Source organism: Terrapene carolina, unplaced genomic scaffold (assembly GCF_002925995.2).
Source record: "Terrapene carolina triunguis isolate 2854851 unplaced genomic scaffold, T_m_triunguis-2.0 Scaffold96, whole genome shotgun sequence".
NCBI classification, from domain to species: Eukaryota; Metazoa; Chordata; order Testudines; family Emydidae; genus Terrapene; species Terrapene triunguis.
This window is the reverse complement of record NW_020664447.1, coordinates 54,663,848-54,672,164: the sequence shown is the minus strand read 5'-3', so window position 1 is coordinate 54,672,164 and position 8,317 is coordinate 54,663,848.

Here is an 8,317-nt window from a genome sequence, read left to right as displayed (position 1 = left end):
TCAGATCTTCAGTTCCCTATTGTGAAATGGAGATAATAGTACTTCCCTATCTCTCAGGGGTGTGTTGTGAGGCTCAATACAATAAAAAAAAGATTGTCAGGTACTTAGATACTATGGTAATGGGGGCCATAAAAATACCTTTGATATATTATCAGTGTTGTAAAGGTTGATCAGTCCCTCAAGATTACTTCATACATTTATAGAAATCATAGAAATGTAGGATTGGAAGGGACCTTGATTGGTCATATAGTCCAGTCCTCTGCACTGAAGCAGGATGAAGTATTATCTAGACCATCCCCGAGAGGTGTTTTATTAACCTTTTCTTAAAAATGTCCAGTGATGGAGATTCCACAACCTACCTAGGTTCCAGTGCTCAACTACCCTTACAGTTAGAAGATTTTCCTAATGTCTAACATAAATTTCCCTTGCTGCAAATTAAGCCTATTACTTCTTGTCCTGGCCTCAGTAAATAAGAACAATTTATCACCTTCCTCTTTACAACAACCTGTTACGTACTTGTAGACTTTATCATGTCCCCCCTCAGTCTTCTCTTCTCCAAACTAAACAAACCCAATTTTTTAGTCTTTCCTTGGAGGTCAAATTTTCTAGACTTTTATAATTTTTGTTGCTCTTCTCTGGATTTTCTTCAGTTTGTCCACATCTTTCCTGAAGTGTGGTGCACAGAACTGGACACAATGTTTCAGCTGAGGCCCTATGAGCACGGAGTAGAGTGGAAGAATTACGTCCCATGTCTTGCTTACAGCACTCCAGATAATACATCCCAGCATGATGTTTGCTTTTTTAATAACAGTGTTGCATTGCTGACTCATTTAATTTGTGATCCACTATAACCCCCAGATCGTTTTCTGCAGTACTCCTTCTTAGGCAGTCGTTTCCCATTTTGTATTTGTGCAATTGATTATTCCTTCCTAAGCGATGTATTTTGCATTTGTCGTTATTTATTTCAGACCATTTCTCCAGTTTGTCCAGATCATTTTGAATTCTAATCCTATCCTCCAAAGCAATTGCAACCCTTCCAGCTTGGTATCATCCGCAAATTTTATACGTGTATTTTCTATGCCATTATCCATATCATTTATGAAGATATTGAATAGAAGTGGACCCAGGACAGATCCCTGCGGGACCCCACTCAATATGCCCTCCAGCTTGACTGTGAACCATTGATAACTACTCTGAGTACAGTTTTCCAACCAGTTGTGCACCCATCTTACAGTAGGTTCGTCTCTGGGCTATATTTCCTTAGGCTACGTCTATACTGGAACTTCGTCAGCAAAACTTTTGTCTTTCAGGGGTGTTAACTCCCCCCCCCGAACGACAAAAGTTTTACTGACGAAAAGTGCCAGTGTGAACAGCGCCAAAGCTGCTGCCACTCGTTGGGGGTGGAATTTTTGTCGGCAGGAGAGCTCTCTCCTGCTGACAAACAGCAGCTTCACTGCGTGCCTTTCAGTGGCATGGCTGTAGTGGCACAGCCATGTCCCTAAAAGCTGCGGAGTGTAGACATAGCCTTAGTTTGCTTATGAGAAGGTCACATGAGACAGTATTCAAATCCTTACTAAAGTCAAGGTTTATCACATCTACTGCTTCCCCCATCCACAAAACTGTCAAAGAATATTAGATTGGTTTGACATGATTTGTTCTTGACAAATCCATGTTAACTGTCACTTTTATCACCTTATTATCTTCTAGGTGCTTACAAATTGATTGTTTATTTGCTTCATTATCTTTCTGGGTATCTTTCTGAGTTCCGAAAGTTGACTGATTTATAATTCTCTTGGTTATCCTTATTCCCCTTTTTATAGATGGTACTATATTTGCCCTTTTCTAGTCCTCTGGGATCTTTCCTGTCCCCCACAAGTTCTCAAAGATAATCATTAATGGCTCAGAGGTCTATTCCGCCAATTCCTTGAGTATTCTAGGACTTACAGTAGAACCTCAGAGTTACAAACACCTTGGGAATAGAGTTTGTTCGTAACTCTGAAATGTTCATAACTCTGAACAAAATGTAATGGTGGTTCTTTCAAAAGTTTATAACTGAACATTAACTTAATACAGCTCTGAAACTATATTATGTAGAAGAAAAATGCCACTTTCCCCCTTTTTTTTTTAGTAGTTTACGTTTAACACAGTACTGTAGTACTGTATTTGCCCTTTTTTTTTTGTCTCTGTTGCTACCTGATTGGGTACTTCTGGTTCCAAATGAGGTGTGTGGTTGACTGGTCAATTCGTAACTCTGGTGTTTGTAACTCTGAGGTTCTACTGTATTCCATCAGACCCTGCTGACTTGAAGATACCTAAATTCTCTAACTAAATTTTAACTTGTTCTTTCCCTATTTTAGCCTCAGTTCCTACCCCATTTACACTGATGGTCAGTATGTTAGTTATCCCATTAATGCTAAACATTTTGGTGAAAACTGAAACAAAAAAAAGCATTTAACATTTCGGCCATTGCTGTGTCTTCTGTTGTTGTCTTTCTCTTCTCATTGAGTAGGGGCCTATTTCTAATATATTTGTAAAATCCTTTCTTGTTGCCCTATATGTCCTTAACTAGTTTAATCTCATTTTGTGCCTGGGCCTTTCTAATTTTCTCCCTAATGATTGCGTTGTTGTTTTTTATATTCATCCTTCATAATTTTACCTAGTTTCCACTTTTTGTTTGACTCTTTTTTGAGTTTCAAGTAATTGAAGATCTCCTGATTAAGCCAGTCTGGCCTCTTACCATACTTCCTATCTTTCCTATACATTGGGATATTTTGCTATTGTACCCTTAATAATGTCTTTTTAAAAAATTGCCAACCTCCTGAACTCTTTTTTCCCTTAGACTTGCTTGCCATGGGATCTTACCTACCAACTCTCCGAGTTTGCTAAGTTCTGCCTTCTTGAAGTCCACTGTCTTTATTCTGCTGCTTTCCTTCCTACCATTCCTTAGTATCATGAACTCTACTATTTCATGATCACTTTCACCCAAGCTGCCATCCACCTTCTAATTCTCAACCAGTTTCTCCCTTTTTGTCAGAATCAAATCTAGAACAGCCTCTCCCCTAGTCGCTTTTTCTACCTTCTGTAATAAAAAGTTGTCTCCATTTCATTCCAAGACCTTGTTGGATAATCTGTGCCTGCAACTGATAGTTGAAGCCCACAGTCAGCACCAAGTCCTGCGCTTTGGATAATTTTGTTAGTTGTTTAAAAAAAGCCTCCTCCACCTCTTCTTCCTGGTTAGGTGCTCTGTAGTAGATCCCCTATCATGACATCAGTCTTGGTTTTTACCCATTTTATCCTTACCCAGAGAGTTTCTGCAGGTCTGCGTCCCACTTCTATCTTGACCTCAGTGCAAGTGTATATATCTTTGATATATAAGGCAACACCTCCTCCCTTTTTCCCTGCCTGTCTTTCCTGAACAAGTTGTACCCTTCTGTACCAATATTTCATTCATATGAATTATCCCACTAACTCTCTGTGATGCCAATTACATCATAATTGTGATTATTCACCAGCATTTCTACTTCTTCCTGTGTATTCCTCATACTTCTTGCATTAGTATACAGACATTTAAGATGTTCATTAGACTTCTTCTCTATATTCTATATGTCTGATCTGCTCAGGGTCATACGTTGGAGTATCATTAGTGCCCACATGGATGAGCAGCATGGGGTTGTAGTCAAAGGGCTGGATGATCCTCAGCAATTCTTCCCTATTGTCTCAGAGATGGGCCCTTGGCAGGCAGCATTCCTCCCGGGATGTCAGGTCAGGCCAGCACATGGATGCCTCCGTCCCCCTTAAAAGGGAATCACTGATCACACACACACACACACCCATTTCCCCTTGGGCATCGTGGCCATGATCCTCCCAGCTTTGGGTGCACATGGCTTCTCCTCCTCTAACTTTGGGAAAGATTCCTTATCTCTCATGTCTATGTGAGTATACCTTTTTTATCTCTATGGACAGTAGGTTGGAAGGAAGGATGGAACACTGCCTGCTGTCAGAAGTAACCAGCAGCCAGCTTCCTCCCTATGAAGGAGCCATTTCCTCCTCCCCTGGTAGTGCTACTGCAGTCCTGCCTAGCTGGATTACTTCCTCAATCTTGGATGTCTCCATATACATATTTTCTATGGATTCCTTGTGTGCACCAATGCTCCTCACTGTGGCCAACTCTTCCTGTAGCTCTCCCATGTGCTTTCTGAGAGATTTTACCAATAGGTAACTCTCACACTGGATGGTCTCCCCAGCTTGGCTTTCTGTGACAGGGAAATGCAGGTCAGTCTCTTCAAATCCACACCAGGACCTGGGGAGAGGCATTCATGGTTGCGTACTCCATCTGGACATAGGGACAGATGGAGAAGCCAGGAGCAGTGTTGGCATTGGTGATGTGGCCTTTCCGAAGCGTGGCGATTTTATTTTTTTGCCCTCCTAAAAGCCTCCCTCTCAAACTCCCCTGTTTGCTAGCTCCTCTTGGTTGCTTAGTGTCTGGCTTTTAAGCCCTTTTCTCCTAGGTCAGCTTTGTCCACTCATTAACACACAGAGGAAGGATGATCGCTAAGGGGATTAAGGATCAAAGGATAGGAGGCTAGGGCTTGGCTAATGCACACTCAACTAGGAGCTAGTAAGTCTCTGGCCCCCTCTCCCATACAGTCCCCAACACCGTAAACGTTAAGCAAGCCAAAAGAAAAACCAAACAGACAAACAAGCTCACTCATCCCAAGAATTATGCTGCCTCCTTCTGCAGCAGGATTTACTGGATTTATATTTGATGAAGCCAGATTGGATTTCTGAAAAGGGATTCTGTTTTACCTTGTGTTTATTGGGCTGTTAGGGACAAAATGGCTGCAGAGGATAGGTCAAACCGATCACTATTGTGAGTTATTTTTTGCTAAGATAAGGCATAGTAGCTATACTTTAGAAATATTTGACAATATTTAACACCTTAATTGAAAAGCCCATAGATACAGAAAACCAACAATTGTTACTGATTGTTGTGTTTACAATAATACTAACAGGTCATTAAGTGTACATTATATTGATGGAGATTTGAAAATATAAGGTAAAAACACATCAAACCCTATTTCAAACATATCTGTTTTCTTTTGGTTATCATCTGCATGTTGCTGAACTGTTCTTTTTCTATTCCTAGTACTATACATGTGTAGTGTTTTGGATCAGGATCTAGGATTACAAAAATGGATTTGGATTTTGGACAAAGCATGTTGCTTTAAGACACCTAAGCTATATTACAAAGTTTTAAAAAAACATATAATTTATCTAAGTTAGTTAAAGGAGTACAGTAATGGGCATAGGTGCTGGAACTAGGGGTGCTGCTGCACCTCTGGCTGGAAGTGGTTTACAGATACAGGGTTTACAGTTTGGTTCAATGGCTCTCAGCACCCCCACTATACAAATTGTTCCAGCAATCCTGGTAATGGGGAATTTTTGGCCTTGTAACCAACCTCCCATAGTGTCAGACGACTTAGATGACATTTGGCTTTATGATGGTAGTCCACACTATTGTTGGTTTCTAGCCTAGTCTTTAAGCATAGAACATCCCATGTAAATGGCAATGAGGAAGGAATTTGTTTTTATGCCGTCAAGAGGTGATGTCCTGATTCAAAGTCATGTATCTTTCAGAATGAACAGGATTCATGGTCCATTTTATTCCTTATGTGGTATCATCCATTTTTTTCTAGGCATGTGTTATTTTATTGCATATACTTTGAGACACTTAGGATTGACGGGGCCATTAATACAGTGCCATCACGTCCACATTGCTCTGTCAACATACTTTAGTTCTAACCTATAGTATACCACCACCATTTTAACAATAGCCTTCTCTGAGCAGAGGCATTCTAGCTATACCTAGCTTTGTGAGGTAGATAAATGCTTTCCAGGAACTATCCTGAGATCACAAAACTAATTTAAATTCTGACCTCTGATATTCGAAAAAAGCTATTGGTGAAAGGCTAGTGCACTTAACCATAGCATATCTACCTTTCTCTAATGTAAATTATTAAATCTAAATCAGAGAAATGTGGCAAGGTACACAATTAGCTGTTGGAATAACATCTGGATTATGAATGATATAGCAAGCACAAGAAAAAGGTAATAATTGTCATAGAGCATCATTAAGTTTTATACACTGACTGAAGCTGGGAGCGTGATGCAGGTAAGCAGAAAGGAGGCTGCTGGACTGTAATCCTATTCTATGTTTCTTCACAGAATAAAACTCGTTCCTGGTGGTTTGTCTGATTGGCACTGGCCTGAGGTGAATACACACTGACACACAACGCAGAGCGCACAGAGGAGCCTCAGGCCCAGTTTCCCAAAGCTGTGTAAAAAGTCACCAGGCAGACTTTCCCTATCTTGAACAAATGCACACTAGGCCAGAGAACAGGAGGGGGGCAACAGATTGCCTTTGATTTTAAAAATTAATAATTTGGAGGGGAAATTAGACAATATTTGCAAGGAAATTATTCATATTAATCTTTCGGATGATCTGTGGTGAAGGACAAAAGTTCCTAACACCTCTTGAGACAGGAGATTTCCTTCAACCAAGTTCTGACTTTGAGCCAGATCTACCCCTCTCTTTGCATCCCTTTGTGACAATCAGGGTCCAGACACCCCAAAAGGAAAAGAGGGGGTCTGAACTCTAAAAAAATAAGCACCAATATTTCTACCTTTGAGTCTATGATTCTTGTATTGAATACACTTTGTTTATTTTTACCTCAAGCAGGTCGCTATTGCATAAACCGTGTGGCAAAGTGAACTGATAATTGGGGGCATGTTTCACATCTTTGGGGAAAATGAACCAGAGGGAAACAGTCCACGTGTCTGGCAGTTAAGAACTCAGGGAGATGAATCTGGGGGGCCTCAGGACCAAAAGCGATTGTTGATGTCACCCTGCAAGCAGTAACTGGATTGGTGGAAGCCAGGGTGGGACCTTGTCCTTGTAGGCTGGCTACTGGTGTCAGAGCACTGAACCATAGCAGCCTAGCATTAAGACACCCAAAGTTACAAAACAGGTAGTGACAGAACCCCTTAATGGTCTTGGTGATCCCCAAAATGTTACACCCTCCACTGGCTCATATCAAACATAAACTGCTTGTCTTCACTTTCAAGGATCTTCATGGCCAATCCCCACCCAACCTACCATCTCTCATTCTCTATTGACAGGTCCAAAATCAGCCCATGAGGCCAGCCCATTGCCCACTTGTTGAATTTTCAAACAAACACCTTTTTGCTTTCTCCCATGCCACAAAACATCCACAAAGCCATTTTACTGTTCAAATCCCGCCTCGGAACTCTCATTTGCTGTGATGCCTCCAACATCTTAATGACTGTTAGGCTACTGGTGTGCTGAGACCACAGCCTAGCATGCTAATTGTTTCATTTTTTACTTGTACTCCCCCATCAGTCTGTCTGTATCCATCTGGTGACTTTTGTCTTATACTTAAAATATAAGCTTTGTGGGATAGGGACTGTCTTTTTGTTCTCTGTTTGCCCCCTCCCACTTCCTGCCCCCGACTGCCCCCCTCAGAACCCTCGATCCACCCAACCCCCCCTGCTCCTTGTCCCCTAACTGCCCTCTCCTAAGACCCCCCCACCCTTAACCGCCCCCCGGGAGCCCACCCCCATCCAACCCCCCCATCCCGACTGCCCGACCCAATCCACACCCCCACCCCCTCACAGGCCCCCCGGGACCCTACGCCTATCCAACCACCCCTGTTCCCCATCCCCTGACGCCCCCCCCGCAGAACCGCCACCCCATCCAACTGCCCCCTACCCCCCGTCCCCTGACTGCCCCCCGGTACCCCCAGCCCCTTATACAACCCCCCCCAGCCCTGGCCCATTTACCATGCTGAGCAGAGCAGCATGTTTGGCTGCCACGCCGCCTGGAACTAGACACGCTGCCACTCTGTTCGGCAGGAGCGCGCAGCTCTGCTGCCCAGAGCGCTGCCTGCGTAGCGGTGCAGCTGCAGGGGAGGGGTCAGGAGCTAGCCTCCCTGGCTGGGAGTTCAGGGGCCGGGCAGCAGGGCCGGCTCCAGGCACCAGCCCACCAAGCTTGTGCTTGGGGCGGCACCTGGAGGGGGGCGGCGTGGCGCTCCGGCCGCCGGGGAGAGCGGGGCCACGGCCGGGCTCGCCGCCCGACCCCCAGCGCTCTGGCCGCCCTCCCCCCCCGGCCGCCGGGGGGAGAGCGACGAGCCCGCCCTCTTGCCGCCCTGCCCCCGGCGCTCTGGCCGCCGGGGGGAGAGCGGAGCACCCGCCGGGGCTCGCCGCCCTGCCCCCGGCGCTCTGGCCGCCCGCCCCCCCC